General features: G+C 43.1%; 1 protein-coding gene across 1 annotated transcript in view; it reads right to left on the bottom strand.

Annotated features, from left to right (window-relative positions):
* The window catches only part of LOC122816158 (tumor susceptibility gene 101 protein-like), a 444,433-nt gene that overhangs the window by 223,940 nt on the left and 202,495 nt on the right, over positions 1-17,998 (bottom strand). The window lies entirely within an intron of this gene.

Genomic DNA, 17,998 nt, shown 5'->3' with positions numbered 1-17,998 from the left:
CTTCATGCTTTATGAATGGAGGACAGCAACAGTCATTCCCCTGCACAAAGGTGGGGCTCCAATGGATATGGGTAATGATATAACCATAAGCCCATCCAGCCTCATCTGTAAGGCTATGGAAATGATCATTATGGAATGAATAAATAAATAAATAAGGATATAGGTAACCTACAGATTCTCAACCCAAGCCACTTCAGATTGGACAAGGACAGTTCCTGCCTAGTTAACCTGGTTAACATCTTTGAAAAAGTTATTGTGGCAATGGATTAGAACAAATCAGTACATACAACATATCTAGACCCTGCAAAGGTTGTTGACACCATTCCACACACTGGTATTGTAGGTAAACTCTCTGAGCTAAATGTGAGTCCTTATGTAATTCACTGGCTCACAAATTGGTTCACAAATAGATCCCAGGAAATAAGGATGGGTGGCTCTACCTCCATCAAAAGACCTGTCACTAGTGATATATATCCCAAAGTTCAGTCCTTGGGTTACTACTCTTTGCCATTTATTCCTCAGAGGTCAACACTTATGTTACAGTTTGTGGCTGACCAAGTCTTGGTGCCATCAAACTCACAGAGGACACCATAACTGTCCAAAAGGGCTTGGACCAAACAAATGGCTGGTGTCAAAACCATGGGCTGAAACTAAATGCCAAGAAATGTATAATCATATCCTTGAGTAAGCATGACTCCCTTGTAATAATCACACTGACAACATGTCGAAAACTGTTTCCATAGTCAAGGATCTTGGAACCTACTCTTCTTTCATCACCAAGTATACACAATTTTAAGGAAGGTCTTTTTCATTGCAGAGCTTATATCTAAAGGTATGGCATTCGTTTCAAGTGATGTAATCATTTCATTGTACTCAACACTCATTAGGCCAATCATTGAACATAATGTCCGTTTTGGTAAGTAACTACCACAATACTGAGTAAGAAAATCAACTCAAATCATAAAAACTTTGTGGATCATCTCAAAGGCTTGTCCCTCTTCTTGGTATCACACTGACTACTGACAGATCACAACTAAATAGAACATGTTGGAGGTATAGGTATATATCACTTAGAATTTCACTTCTGTGGAATCATCTTCCACTCTATATTAAGCAATATACTTCCCTTGCCTTATTCAACATTGTTTGGATGAATGGAAGGTAGATACAAATTCACCACTGGCTTAGCACCCTTGCTTCTCATGGATAAGACAACATGTAAATCAGCCAACACATCCTTATTCTGCCTGTCTCTGGGATATCTGTACAGAAAACATCTCAGTTTCTTAAGATCCATCCTCATCAATAGCCTAGTAAATACCTACAAACCTATGACTTCAACTGCACCTCTTCTCAGGTTCACAGGCATACACCAACTTCCAAATGTAGACCCTCCCCGTATAGCTCCCCTAGCACAAGGCACTATTTCAGGAAGGTATACCTTTTCAATAATTAAAAAAAGCTCAATATAACACAGTCACAAATCTTAAATCTGAATTGTGAATAACCTGTATCTTTTCAAACACAGCTTGAATAAAAACTAGAATAAATAATCAAACAGTAAATTAAAGCCTTTCATAATAATTTTCCAATATGTTCAGTGACAGTATTTTTGACAATCTAATAAGGCAAGCATAGTATATACTAATTTTACTGCTTTATCAATGATTGATGAGAAGGAGATATTATTGTGCAGTTCACTACCTAAATACATCACTATTTCAACCCAGACAATTAAAGCGACTCCACTCATTCTTATATGTATTTTGGAAGAGGCTTCAAAGCATTAGCACTTTAGTTTTATATAAATGAATCTACAAATAATGCATTTTACCTAGTTTTACAAAATATCAAAATCCTTCTCTAACACAAAGGTCACTTTTAATATTTTTTACTATACAATCATTATAAATAATAATCCTTGCTCCCAATTTTCACTGGACAAGTTATGGAGAAATGGAGTGCAGTGTGTATGGCTACTTTGCTTAAAGAAAGAGAAAAATCATCTACTTCTAGTTCCAAGACCTGGTTAAATCTCCAAGATCTAACTGTTATGTTACTTTATACCATAAACAATGCTGGTGTGAAGTAAAAATTCATCTGAGGAGGCACACATTAATAAATTAGGTGGGTGATTCAGAGTGCCTACATTTGAAGACTACTATTATTTCATACTACTATGTATCCAAGAGCTATGCTTGTAAAAGCATCAAAAGACATTTCAGTGTTTTGGAAGGTTCTGAGATAATTTCAAGTCTCTTCAGGTTATAAAATAAATGAAGATATAACAAAGGCTTTAGCGGTAATCTACACACTCACATATACCTACGAGGACTTTTCATTAAATTCTATTTTTATTAAATTCTGCGGTGGTGGTGCTGCGGTAGCATTGTCACCTCACAGTAAGACATTGTCCTGTTCGATTCTCAGCTAAAGCGTCTTCTGTGTGGAGACATGCGTGAATGGGCATACCTTTGATGAAGGCTGTGCATCAGGGCTGCCAACTCGGTATGTAAAAATCTACTGCCAATCATTAGCGGACCGGAGTTCCGCCGTGGCGACCCCTAACCAGGAAAAACCGAAAGATACAACTATAACATTAAATTCTACAAACATGGGAACGTGGTGTGTTTCATTGCTAGGAACTGATAAGATGAAGTATTTAGGTGTATGGCTTAAAAATGAGTCCACTGTGGCAGCTAAGGATATTTGGGAATATACTAAATAAAAGATAATGCCAAAACAGAAAAGTTGGAAACTCTTAAGGATGTGGGCAGTAAGATACAAGCAGAGAACATGTTTCCAGTCCCTTTAGTTTTATTTACAGTTCAGACATATTTTTATTGACCAAAGGAGACACTGTGGACCATCATTATGAATTGAAGGAATTTGTTTGGGTGGGTAAGATGGCAAGAGTTAAGTGGTATAAGTTTTCTTCCCACAGAACAAGATGGTTTATGATTACCTGATTTGGAGGAATACTTTAGACTTACATAGTGAAGGCTCATATATGGAAAACAAGCAAAAGGTTACAAATCAAAGTGGAAAGGCAAAATGAAAAAATGGGGGAATTAAAAAAAAAAAAAACAAGGTGAGAGTAAGATTTTGGATGAAGGACCTTAACGAGAAGAACAACATTGAGATCATAATGTTGTATGTTTTTTCATGATCATCTTTTTCTGCAGTAAAACATCTTCTAAAAACACTGGACTGCACAGTAAGAATAAGTGAATCTCTACAAATGCAAATGCTCCCTCAAATTGTATTTAAAATTCTGCAAAATTAAGTGAAATATTAATCTTGCTTTCATCTGTCTACTACTACTCACATGTGGGTATCACAGAATAGCACACCTTAAAGCACCAAGACAATAATACTGTATGCTGCCTACCTACAACAGTCTTACTTAGAAGTACATTTGGTAGAATTAATAGAACTTTCACATGTTGATGCTTCCCAATGATCATATTTTCTTTCTGGAATAAAACTTTCTTTATTTTTATAAAAGATGTACTGCAAAGCCAAAAGTGTGGCAGCTAAACAGCTCCTACATCTCTATGTGCAAACATGACACCAAATGATATTTGTGAAGAAATGTGAAACATTCCTCTTGCCTATATTTGGCTCTTGTTTCTCATTATCAGATATCAGAGAGCAGAGCTCTGCAAACATGATCAGGCTGTATATTTCACCAGGTCTCAATGGTGAACTTAACTTAGGTCATTCAAATGTACAAAAAAGGAGCATCATGACAAAGTCAGACATTCTGCACAAACTAATACTTCATCAAATGATATGCATTCATTTAAGTTCTTCTTTCTTATACCTGGCTGTTATTTCTCATAAGTGGGTGTGAGACATCACCCCTCATGAAAGTACCCAGATAATACAGCCTCCAGGTGACAGATACATTTTACTGCCCTTGCTACTTCTCTATGCTCATTTGAATTAATACAGCATCCAGCTATAAAATGATAAGCATCACAGTTCAGTCAAGGTAATTCACAATACTTTTACCTTCACATGCACACAGTAATAAAAAATAAAACCAAAATCTCTCTCATTCACATATTTGGCTATCACTTTTTACTTCTTGGTAACAGCAGTTCTTGTGAAAGCATTAAAACCACAATGCTGTTTATGATTCCTCATGGTCCTCTTTTACTTTCTGCATTCAAACCTTTTATTATAAAAAATTAACTACAGAACAATATATGAGCTCCTACATCCGCATGCAAAAAAAGTATGAAATATTTGCAATCATATAAAATTAGAGTAAAGCACTGTCCTATTCTATATTTTTTTCTTACTTGTCACTATCAGATACCAAACAGCAGCCTTCACCATGTCAGATCAGTATGCTGTATGTCACTTCCCAATGATTGTTCTTCTCTGTGGTAAAACATTTTAATTTTACCATTATTATTTAAAAATAATTGAACTCTTCTTGCCCATATGTGGCTGTTATTTCTAACTGTTCATATGAATCACAGGAAATACTAGTAACCGAGTCTTGCAACCATTTACATCTTGTCAGTAGACTGTACCTCCTTTTTTTAAGGAGGGCTAGGTTAGTCAAGCCAGGGGTGAATTTGTGAATACCCATCCTCTTATCCATTTCCAGTTTGAAGGTAGATAATGTATCATACTGCTTGATTTGCAGCTGAACTCGGTTCAAGATATGGAGAAGATGCTAAATAATGAACCTCTCTATGTCTGTCTGGAGTTTTCATGTTCTCCTTGTATCTCTTTGGGATTCCTCACACCTGCCAAAACCTGCTGGGTGTTTGCACCTGAAACTCAAACAACAATGGAGTTGTGGGCAGTAGCATGAAGTTTAGATGGTGCCTATGGGAGAAGAGTTGTATAGATCAACCATTTGACCAACCAGTGAATGGGTAAACAAGAAAAAGATCATTTAAAAACATCAAAAACAAAAACAATATTGTTTGGCATTTATCAGAAATTCCACAGATTCCCTAATAATATAACAATGTATGACAACAATGTTTCCTTGGAACAAGTATTCTCCTTCAAGTACCTTTGTGTATAGGAAGGTGCCTCATTCAGTCTCATCATTCATCTTGAAAAACATGTAAAAACTGAACCTCCTTCTAGCCTGTACGCAAAAATATCCCCTTTCTGTTATACACATCCAAAGCTGCAACACAGAAAGTAATCTTACTTCTTCAACTCAAATGCTGTAGATTTACCACTCATTCCCCAAGAAATGAACACCACTGTATAATTCTAGAAAAAAAGCAAACCATCTCCCAGTTAAGAAAAGGGCAGACCTACTACTAGGCTCAAAATTCTTCAAGCTCCTACATGAACAGATTCTCCCTTTTTTAACCTCTAAACTAATAGGACAAGCCCCCACATATATACTCAGAAGCCTGAATCATACTTGTCCTTTAACACAGATCCTACTTTCCAAACTACATGTCACTGACCATGTATTAAAAATTGCCGATCCCAAATTATGGGAGTGATTTCCAGCTGAAGGAAAAGACACTTCATCGTATCCCAAGTTTTTGGACTGCAAAAATGTGATCTACTTAATCGAGCTAAATGTTCTAGCAACCCAACAGGCCACATAAACTAAATCAGCTAACATCCCTCCTAATTCTTAACTGTCCAGTTAGTTTCCAAGCTTCAATTCTCCTACCTCAGGCTTCTATATACCAAGCTTACATATGTATTACTCTTGCTTCCAAACTGTAAAGCAAGTTTTGTTGCATATTGACAGCAGTGTGATTTTATCCTCTTACTTTACTGGTTTATGTACATATGAATTTTTAGCATCACACATTCTTTGCATTTTATTCAGTCATGTGATATTTTTATCATCTTGTATACTTTGTATGAGTGGTCATATGACTGACCCCAGGATGAGACTGAAATTGATCAAAATTGATTATTGCTCTACCAAAGTTAATATTTTGGGAATCTAGTCCCATACGGAATTGTTGCCATTGTTTGCCTCAGGGATTTAGGCAGTAAATTCAATATGAAACTGTTGCTGTTGTTTGCCTGTGGGATTTCTACTGCTGGATTTGTACGATTACCAACAGCCGCCATTCCATTCATGGACGATTTACTAAAATTGTTGTCTGTGTTTGACAGAGACTGACCAGCAACTGCTAGGACTACAACTCAACAACAGAGGATGCTGGGCAATGTAGCCACTAATTACAAGACTGTGCCTACCATAAAAAATAACCAAAGAGGATGATCCTGCATCCTAGCTGGTGGCATTTGCAAGATATGCAAACACAACAAACCGAGACCCAGCAGACTGGGCTACAAATATTGTTGCCACAGATGGCAGCACAGGCAATAAAAATGGACATGGAGGGACATGATTACATGGATTGTGATAAACTTAAAAAGGAACTTTTAACTATGCCTGAAATAACTTCTGAAGTACAAGCAATAAGATCTTATAATTGGACTTTAAATACTCACAAACTGGCAAGATCACAGAAAGCATAACTTAAAACAGGTAGTTATGTACTCACCATAACGATCTATGTATGTGGTCCATCTCGCCTCACATTCTTTACTCACGGGTTCAGAGCCGAGAATCGGCTCCGACTCGGCCAACTTATTTTCTAGCACGAAGTCTCTAATTGGCTGGGCTAACCCGGTATCCCAAGATGCACCTTGCCCTAGCCCCAGATCTAGTTTGCAGCCATCCCAATCACACCCCACACACACACAACTGCCACTGAAGTGAGCTCCAGCCTGAAAGGAAAAAAAAACCAACTGACATTGAAGGGTTATCAGAACCAATTTTCCTCCAAATCCTACAGGAAGGGGGCAGGTGGGAGGGTACGTAAGAATGTGAGGCGAGATGGACCACATACATCGATCGTTATGGTGAGTACATAACTACCTGATGTTATGTGGTCCTATCTCGCCTACATTCTCTACTCACGGGACAGCGTCCCCAGCACCTCTATCCTGGGTGGCTCACAGGAAAATACTCCTGAGAACCGTGGAACCAAAGGAAGCCCGGCCCCTAGAAGCCACGTCCACTTTGTAATGAGCAATAAAGGTGTGCGGAGAAGCCCAATTGGCCGCAGCACAAATATCATCCAATGAAAGCCTAGCATGGTATGCTATTGACGTAGACACTGCCCTGGTAGAATGAGCTTTAATGGGAAAAGGTAAATTTCTGCCTGCTGATGAATAGATAAAGGAAATACAATCTTTGATCCATTTAGAAATTGTGCTCTTGGAAATAGGACAACCTGTTCTGTTTTCTGAGAAGGACACAAACAGTTGATCAGACTTCCTAATATGCTTAGTCCTGTGTAAGTAGAATCTTAGTTGTCTGTGCACATCCAACTGGTGAAACCTAAACTCTGCTTTATTGGAAAAGTTCGGAAAGAACACTGGTAACTCGATAGACTGATGCAGATTAACGGTGGATGACACCTTCGGAAGGAAGGACAGGTTAAATCTCAGGGAAACTCTGTCCTTATGGAAGGTCAAATACGGAGGCTTAATGGACAGGGCTTGAATCTCTGACACTCTTCTGGCCGATGTAATGGCTATCAGGAAAGCCGTCTTCCAAGACAGAAATTTTAATTCACAGGTGGCAGCCGGTTCAAAGGGCGGTGAAGTGATGGCTTGTAACACAAAGTTTAGATCCCATGACATGACAGGTTCTGAAACCGGAGGGCGAAGTAACCAGGTGCCTTTCAAGAAGGCCTTACAAAGTTTTTGGCCTATAAGAGAAGGCTCGTAAGATGTACGAAAGTTGGAAATTGCAGCCAGCTGCACCTTAATGGTAGCAGGCACTGAACCCTGTCGGAAAAGCATGGCTAAAAAGTCTAAGGCCGACGGAATTGGGGCTGTGAAGGGGTCCAAACCTTGGGCCTGAGCCCAAATGGAGAATCTCTTCCACTTGCTGGAATAAATCCTTCTGGTGGAAGACTTATGAGACGAAGACAAGATGTGTACCACCTCAGGTGAAAAGGTATGTCATCTAACTAGTGATGGAAGTGGAGCAGCCAGACTGTCAACCTGAGGGTTCGCAGAGAGGAGTGGAGCTGTCCTGACATATGAATCAGTAGGTCTGGCACTGGGTCCAGAATCCAAGGGCCGTCCACTGCATACTGCTGAAGAAAGGGGAACCATACTTGTCGAGGCCAGTGTGGAGCAATTAGAATCATCCTGCTTCCCAAGGATATGGCTTTCTGAATCACTCTTGGAAACAGAGGAAATGGAGGGAAAGCATAAATCAGACCGGGGGGCCAATCGTGGACTAGAGCGTTCCTGGGTGACTCCCCCTGTGGGGGGATCAGTGTGAAGTACTTGCTGCATTTGGCATTGAGAGGGCTGGCGAAGAGATCGCAGCAAGGCTGACCCCACCTGTTGAAAATTTGAACTGCCACTCGGTCGTTCAGGCACCACTCGTAAGGCATCCGAATAGCTCTGCTCAGCCTGTCCACTATCACATTGGTCTTTCCCAGAATGTGCATTGCCACTAAAAACCATTGGGAAGACACTGCCCAATGCCACACTCGCATAGCCTCTCTGAAGAGGGGTAAGACCTGGGTCCCCCCTGCTTGTTTAGGTACCACACCATGGACATGTTGTCCGAGTGAATTGCAATCGTTCCCCGAGGAAGAGAGCTTTGGAGTGCCCGCAACACTAGTGACACCACTCTCATCTCTAGAACATTGATGTGCAGGTGTACCTCGTGATCTTGCCACTGCCTTGGACCGTTCTGCCAAGATAATACTCCCCCACCCCATCTGGAAGGTGTCTGTGGTCAACGTGGCCACTGGAGACATAAGAATCAAGCTCATCCCTTTGTCCAGATTGGTGGAGCATACCCACCAGCGGAGGTCCTGTTTGCACCGTTCCGTGAGAAGTATCAAGTGGGAAAGAGGAAGTTTCTGAAAGGACCATTGGGCTGAAAGGAGCCACTGTAAGATCCGCATGTGTAACCTGGCTAGAGGCACCAGCATGATGGTGGCAGCCATGGATCCCAGGAGCTGAAGAACTAACCTGGCCTGAACTCTCTTGAGGGGCAACAATGCGTGAATCTGAGACTGCAGCACTCTTATTCTCTCTTGTGGCAGAAAGGCCCGCATTTGAATAGAGTCTAGCTTGGCGCCTATAAAAACAACATGCTGTGAGGGCAACAAGACAGACTTTTCCCAGTTCAAGGTAATTCCTAGTTGGTGAAAAAGTGTAATGGTAGCCTCCCTGGCTTGAATAAGGAGATGCCTGGTGGGGCTGGTGAGAAGCCAGTCATCCAGATATGGAAACACCTGGAATCCCCGACGTCTCAGGTGAGCAGTCACCACTGCCAAACACTTGGTAAACAACCTGGGGACTGTGGTGAGACCAAAGGGCAGGGCACGAAACTGGAAGTGACTGGCTCCCAGCTGAAAGTGTAAATGAGTCCTGGATGCCTTGTCCATCCTGATGTGGTAGTAGGCATCCTTGAGATCGATGGAGCACATCCATACTCCTTTTTCCAGCAAGGGAAAAATGGACTGAAGCGTGACCATTCGGAACCTGGACTTTAGAACGCAGTGATTCAATCGGCTGAGATCCAGAATGGGCTTTAGGTCCCCTGTTCTTTTCGGCACCAAAAAGACTCTTGAGTAAGTTCCTGATCCGATATGGTCTGAGGGGACTGGTTGGAGGACTCCTTTTTCTAGCAGCTTTGAAACTTCTAGTGCTGCTTGATCCCGTTGACTGGGTGGAACGTCTGGGATTCTTTTGACTGGAGGGGGTGTTGATAAAAAGGGGATGGTGTAACCTCCGATAACTATTCAAAGCACCCAACGATCCTGGGTGATGCTTTCCCAGGCTTCCGGATACAATGAAATTCGGCCCCCGACTGGCTCCGGAACAGCACAGTCGGGCAACGCCTCAGGAACGCTGAAAGGGAGACCCGCGAAAGGAATCGTGGTCTCCCGAGTTGCGGGGGCCTCCTCTGCCTCTAGGATGGCGTCTTCCAGAATAATTTCCCCCTCCTCTGCCTCTGGAGGGGGACTCACCTTGAGCGGCAGGGAAAGACCTCTGTGACTTCTTGAACCACATTTTCCCTCCTCTCTGAGCCTTGGGGTAAGGCCTAGAAGGAAGAGAGAAACGGGCCCCTACGGCAGATAGGGTCTTCCCCTCCTGTTCGCATCTGGTGAGGGTGTGTTTCACTTTGGTCCCGAAGAGTGAGGACCCATCAAAGGGGGCGTCAGTGAAGGAAGACTTAAAGGCCTCCGCGAAATGACACAGGCGCATCCAGGCTTGCCTTCTGAGAGCTACGCCTGAGCTAGTTGCCCTACTCGTCCCTTCGGCTGCATAGGATATGAGCCTCATGGACGAGTTGACAATGGAACCAAGGGTAGACAACTGGGCGTTAACAGTCTGCGCTACCACCTCAGGCATGTTACCCGTCAGAGTGTCTCCTAGCTCCTTAAGGAGATCTCTCTGGAGCCGAGTAAATTGACAAAGATAATTCAGTGACCGCAATGTAAAGGTCGCTGAAGACAGGGTACGCTTCCCGTACTGGTCCATACTCCTGGACTCCTTGTTAGGAGGATGGACGGAAGAAGCCTCTGCAACTTCCTGCTGAGTGGCTGCTGCCACCACCAAGGCATCTACGGAAACCCCTTTGGTCAGGAACTCTTTCCCCGGGGGAGCAGAAAGAAACTTATTTGGAAGTCTGGGCACCGGTTCCACGGAATCAGGGGTCTCCCACACACTTCGACAAATCAAATCCAGGAGTTCATCGAAGGGTGGAGACACCCAGGAGGCAGAGGGTTGAACTACGAAGGCCTTGAGGAATACCAACTCCTCCTCAGAGGGGGTCTTGGAAGGCCAGTCGCCTCTCTGTCTCAAAATCTCCAGGATGTTGGAGAAAGAGACATCGGAGGATGACTTAGGGGACCCCTCAGACTCCTCGAGGTTGGTATCAGAAGAGAGGGACTCGTCCTGGAAGTCTGTGTGCTTCCTCTTGCACAACTTCTTTCTAGGGGGATCCTCAGGCACCGACCCTGAGGGGCCCTCAGAAAGTTGGGGACCGCTCATGGGGGTATCCTCAGACCTTCGGGCATCCACGGACAGGGGTGTGTCACAGGCTCTAGCTGGGGTGTAGGGGGAAGGAGTGACCGATCCGAATGATGTAACTGACGATCTGGCCAGCGCGCTCCTCGTGGCCTCGAAGGCAGGTCCCCATGAATCCGAGGACCGACCTGTCTCCGAGACCACAACCGGAGTTGGGGTTCCCCGAGCCGAAGCACCGAGAGGGAGACTCGGAACCGACAAGAGTCCTGAGGTATCCCCCTCGGGTCCAACTGAGGAAACACGAGTACCAAAACCAGAGGATGGAACCGACATGGTTGGAGCCGACGTCGGCTCTGATAAACTCGCAAGGGGTATCGGAGCTGACATGAGAACATCACTCGGCGCGGAGCACTCCGACTCTGATGACACAGGGGTGCTCAGAGGAGGAATCATCGGTACAAGAATAGGGACTGGCTCCGGAGCCGACTGGGCCAGAGCAGAGAACAATTTTGGTAACACCGGCGACTGCAGGAGCCTCTGGACCACCCTATCCACATCCAAATCAGACAGCCCAGAGGATTTGGAGGAAATAGAGGGAGATTGGGATCTCCTACCCGGAGACTCAGGCCTAACACTGGGTGACCGGCTCCAAATAGGTTCCAATAATATCGGGGCCGAGGTCGACTCCAGTACAACGGATACCTCCTGCGGCCCAGAGGACAATGGAGCCGAGGAGGCAGTATCCACTTTCAAAACTTTCTCCGGGGGCTCCGAAGAGACAGATGGAGCCAGAGATCTTCTCTTGGCCTTGGAAGTCTTAGACTTAATACTAAAAGAAGAGTCTAAGGACTCCTCAAAAGAAGGTTTAACCAGGCCCTTCAAAATCAACTTATTTTTTCTTTCCTGCAGTACCCTCGGGCTAAAAGTGTGGCAAAAACTGCAGGACTCTTGCAGGTGAATAGCACCAAGACAATAAACACAGATAGAATGCCCATCTGTGATGGACATTTTGTAGCCACATTTAGAGCATTTCTTAAACCCAGAGGGTTTATGCTCTTTCTGCTCTTTAGACATAATAGTACACAGCACCCACTCAACCGACAATGACAGACACAATAGGAAGGCGGGAAAACCAAACCAAGAACAACCAAAGAAACTCTAATTTAAATGTTTCTTTGGTGCAGCAAGGAATCTAACTACCGACCAACAAAAACACAATTTTACACAAAAACACACCGGAGAGGACTAGGTCCTCTAATTTCAATGGGCCTAGCCCACCAAAAGAGGGAAACCACAAAAAAAAAAAACACAACTCGCTCACACAGTGCACTCACAATGAAAACTAGCTATTAAAATAGCTTTTCACTAGAAACAGATTGCTAAATACTTGTGAAAAGTATAGAAAGGGTACTTAGCCACAGCCAAGCAAGACCACGTCCTAACTCTACGAGCGGCAAATGAGATCTGGGGCTAGGGCGAGGTGCATCTTGGGATATCGGGTTAGCCCAGCCAATTAGAGACTTTGTGCTAGAAAATAAGTTGGCCGAGTCGGAGCCGATTCTCGGCTCCGAACCCGTGAGTAAAGAATGTAGGCGAGATAGGACCACATAACATCATATTTTAAAGCTATGGCAAGAAAGTAACAGCCATCAACACATTAATATCAGTAGTCAGGTTTCAAAGATCTTTACCTAGTAATACAAGAAAATAAGTAATGTAATGTGATTTCAAGTAACAACCAAACAATTTTCTTCTAAGCCTAAAACTGCAGTAAGCTATATACTATCTTCTTTGAAACATTAATTTAATTTAAACATTTAATTAGTTTAATACAGCTAAACTTAAAACAAACTTACAAGTGGCTAATAAGACAGTTAATCATCTGACTGTCAGAGACAGGTTGGTTATGGGCTCTATCGCCTTAGGGAATTACAGAAAGTACAACTTAGCTGTGGTGAGTCTTCTGATGATGACTGCTTAGTTTTTCTCACCGCACCATCGCCACCTTCTAATGCACCACCCTCTCCCCCTGACCAGCAGGATTCTGCTACCTCTTCTTCCACCTCAGAGATTATTACATCACCACCTTCTCCACTAGCGAAATGACTCAACCTCTTCATTCATCTCCTTCCTCTAGTCAACCTGAAACTTCTTCCTCTTCTTCTGTTTCAGACAGTACCTGGTATAAAATACCTCTGATGTTTATGAGCTTTCTGGGATGATGTACAAAGGGGGTAGTATCTTCTCTTCCTAGATGACAAAATCTATGTTCTCATAAATTTGTTACTCACTTCCCAATAATTATAGATGGGGATGGTTATTTTGGTCCTAATAAATTTAATCCAGATAAAGATGACTTATTCATTTATTTAACATTTGTTGACTGGGAAAGTCCGACTTGGAACGAGCCAATTTTCAGCGAAGGCCCAGGAAGAAATGCTCCAGATGCAGGTTTTTGAATGTGGGAGGAAAGCGCAGCATCCGGAGGAAACCCACACGAACGCAGGGAGGACATGCAGACTCCATACAGAAGGCACCCCAGCCAAGAATCAAACCAGAAAACCCCTTGCTGTGAGGCGACAATGCTACTGCTGCACCACTGTGCCGTCCAGTGATTCTGACTCCTCGATGGAGGAAGAGGAAGATAGTGTAGTTACTCCAACAGCTCACCTACATCATCTGCAACAAATCCTGAACCCAGCACACAGCAGAGATGAAGCAGCACCTTCCACTATAAATGTGGTCTGCCCTTGGTTGATTTCCAAACTATTTTTGACGCTCTCCAATTAGTCATAACAAATCCAGCAAAATATGCAAGAATCTTAAAAGGACATGTTCAGTCGCAACATCCTACTTTAAAGGAGCAGTGATGGACATATCCATTCCTCCTGATCTATTTAAATGTATTTGGGATCATGCTAATATACCACACCCTATTCCTTAGCATACATACGTACAGGCTTTTCAGGCAACTAGGACTCGCTTATTACAGGCTATGTCCACTGGTACCTAAGTGGTCCTGGATAAACGCAGTCACACAGAGAGAGGATTAATCAATTGAATCTTATTCATGGCATATAACAGACACCTCTGAATTTGAAGCCTTCTCAGGTTGTACAGAACCTACTAAAGGTCTGGCAGCAAGTGTTCTCTCAGCTGCTTTTGTCAATGGTTTATTATCCCCCATTCGAGATCAGCTAACAAAAGGTTTGCTTCACCTCGCCAAGTTTGGGGCTTCATGAATTTGTTAATCAGGTTCAGTGTTTAGCAGCTACCCTGATTCATGAAAAACAAGAGTGACAAGAGGAATGATCAGAAAAACCATTAAACTTACAGCTCCAACAGTTTACCAGAAATAAAGGGAAAAAATACAGGAGGAAGAGGTGGATGTAATGGATTTAAATGTTCTCAAAATCAAGGACAGCTTCCTCAGAATTTTAATAATGCCCCACATTCACAAAGACAGGGACAAGGATAAAATTCAAATCTGTGTTTTAATTGCAGCCAAAATAGTCATTGGAGGGACAACTGTCCTTTCCTGCAGCCAGAATATGTGCCAATGCAGTCTAACAGTCCATTTGATAATCAGCTGCCATCACAATGTCAGCAAAATGGAACACTTCTTGGCAGCCACCAGCTTGGCAACAAGATAAATAACCATGAACATGAATCACAGCTATTTCCTTTCATTCCTGTACACTAGAAAAGGACCATTCATTAATATTAAAGTTCAAGATGGCAATATTACCTTTCTAACAGATGCTGGAGCTACTACATCAATGTTAAATGCTTCCATGGCCAAGAATCTCCCTTTATCTTGCAACTCAGTGTGAGGAGTTGAGGTGTCAGGAGTCTCTTTAGATTACCCCCGACACAGTTTCAGTTCCCATTCAGTTGTGACCGTTGACAGGCCAACATGTTTTTCTCACTGCAACCAGTGCACCCCTTAATCTTTTAGGTAGAGATCTTCTCTGTACGTTGCAATGTACAATATTCTGTACACTAGATGGAATATATTTAAATATTCCCATTGAATCTCCAGTGATGCAGATGTGTGCTGTTGCATGTGTTTTGGATGAGGAAATGCTATTTTCTTTCCTTACTTACACAGAACCTGTACAGCCATCAGATGAAGAATTACTGAATACAGTTCCTTCACAGTTATGGACAACCCATCAAAATGAGGTACGACTTCTTAGAGAGGCTACACCAATACAAATTAGTTTAAAACCTTATGAACCTCTACCCATGGTAGCACAATATCCTCTTTCTGCAGGAGCAAAAGCAGGAAATGAATCAGTTATTTCAGCATTGCTGCAACAAGGCATCATTACTCCTACTATGACTCCTTGTAATGCACCCATTTTGCCTAACCCAGCAACTATTCTTAGCTAATTCCCCTTTCTGCTACCACCTTTTTGGTCACTGGTACTTCCTCAGCTTTCTTTTCTGTGCCAATACACCCTGACAGTCAGCATTTATTTGTGTTTACAGTACATATGGGTTAGGTACTATGGGAAAAGCAGGAACAACTACTGCATTCACAGCTGTCAGATCTTGAACAAATCCATAAGCGCCTTTGTCAGGTTTCTTTACTGGCAAAATGGGTGCATTACAAGGATTCATAGTAGGAGTAATGATGCCTTGTTGCAGCAATGCTGAAATAACTGGTTCAACCAGTTACCGCAGTACAAGGACATAATGATTGACTTCAACAATTGGCTAAGCTTCTTGTGTCATTTTAAGGGGATCCCGTATCTGTCTACCTGGAGTGACATGGTCGACTGACCACGATGCTTTTCCAGAGATGGCCTGCACCCATCACCCCTAGGATTCTGGATACTGGCTAAGGCTCTTGCTGCCCCTATAGTGCCTTTTTTAGGCAAGGTTTAAATGACAAAATGCACTCCTTTGGGGCACTCCTTAAAATGGAGATCATCAATATCTGTGCAGTGACTGAGACCTGGTTCAAGGCTCCAGAGAGCACCCCTGCATTACCAGGCTATAACTCATACCACACTTTTCATCCACCTAACCTGGAATGGAACACCAAAGGCGGAGGTGTGTCCATATTCATTAAGGACTCCAGGCTAGTTGCTCAGCATAATGCATCAGAGGTTATCCAAGTGCAACTAACTCTGGAGAAAACTACAATCCAAATTGTAGCTTGCTACAGATCCTCCACCATGCCCCAGGATTCCTACTCCTCTTTTCTTGATATACTGGAAAATATTAGGGTTCAACCAAGCACCCTAATAATGGGCGATTTCAACTATCCCACCATAAACTGGGTAAGCTACTCATGTACCAACTTCTTTACTCAACGCTTTCTGGAATTCATAAATTCCAATGCCCTGGATTAACTTATCCACACCCCCACCAGGGGCAACAACATCCTAGACCTAGTCATTACCAACATAAGTGACCAGTGTTCCACACCTGAAGTCAACTCCTCATTGGTCATCTCAGACCATAAGCTAATCACCCTAGATATTCACATCTCACCCCCACCCCCCATTAAGGAAATCATGGTAAAAAATTTCTCCAAAGCCATCTTCATGCTTCTTAAGACAGAAGTGGCGAATTTCATGACACCCATGCAGATGGACAATACAGTTGCAACTGCTGAATCCTGCACAGATGCACTCTATAAGCACTTACACGAGTGCATGGATCGTGCTATCCCAAACAGAACCAAGATGCTATCCTCCAAAAAAAGGAAGCCAATCTGGTGGTCCTCTGCCATAAACAAACTCTACAACAGAAGGAAGAAACTGTTGCAAAAGAGAGTAAAATCCCTTGAGTGGAGTTCCCTGGCCAGCCTCAGTAAGAAACTGAGATCCCTTATAAGATCCTCCAAAGCTAGCTATGAAAACAAAATTGCCACAGATTCTAGGGACAACCACAAAGCATTCTATAACCATGTCAAGAATCTCAATGGCAACACCAAGATCTGCTCTGAGTTACAGCACAACATCATGAAAATTACAGAACCAACTGATATTGCCAATGTCCTGGAAGATAGGTTCATTGCTAACTTTACCCCCCTCTCACCCCCAAAAGGGCCCATATCTATACAGGAAGACTGCAGAGTCATTGTAATCACAACTACACAGGTAAAAGCTGCACTCTCTAAAGCCAAAAACACAGCATCCATGGGACCGGACAACATCCCAGGCTGCGTTTTACATGAACTTCAGAACGAACTGGCTTTCCACCTAAGCACATGTTCAGTCACAGTCTCACATCAGGCTTTGTGCTCACTGAATGGCGCACAGCAACAGTTATCCCACTCCACAAAGGGGGAGCCACCACGGATACTGGGAACTATCACCTTATTAGCCTGACAAGCCTGGTCTGTAAGGCCATGGAACGTATCATGGAACTCCTAAACAAAGACATTGGTAACCTCCAAACTCTGGACCCCACCCAATTTGGGTTTGTGAAAGGCAGATCATGCCTCATGTACCTTATCGACTTCTCTGAGGCAGTCACCAAAGCTGTAGACAAGGGTCCACAGCCTATCTTGACCTCGCCAAGGCTTTCAACACCATTCCCCATTCTGGAATTATAGCTAAACCCACTAAACTAGGTATAACTCTATATGTAACAAGATGGGTTGCCAACTGGCTCACTGACAGAACCCACACTGTAAAAGTTGCAGACTCCAAATCTGACTTCAAACCAGTGACAAATGGAGTACCACAGGGTTCAGTCCTGGGACTTCTCCTGTTTGGTATCTACTTCTCCGAAGTACAGACTAACACAGAAGGCCTTTGGCTAATGAAGTTCGCAGATGACTGCAAACTAGGAGCCATAGCTGAGTCCCCAAATGATGTGGACATCCTACAGAAGGGCCTCACTGAGACAGATGCCTGGTGTTAGAGCTATGGCCTCAAGCTCAGTGCCAAAAAGTGCAGTGTCATCCCCTTTGGTAAAAACTCTGTACCCATGAACTACCACATAA

The sequence above is a fragment of the Protopterus annectens genome, chromosome 12.part0 (assembly GCF_019279795.1).
Source record: "Protopterus annectens isolate FY-2018-M chromosome 12.part0, PAN1.0, whole genome shotgun sequence".
NCBI lineage: Eukaryota > Metazoa > Chordata > Ceratodontiformes > Protopteridae > Protopterus > Protopterus annectens.
This window is presented reverse-complemented; position numbering and strand designations above follow the sequence as displayed.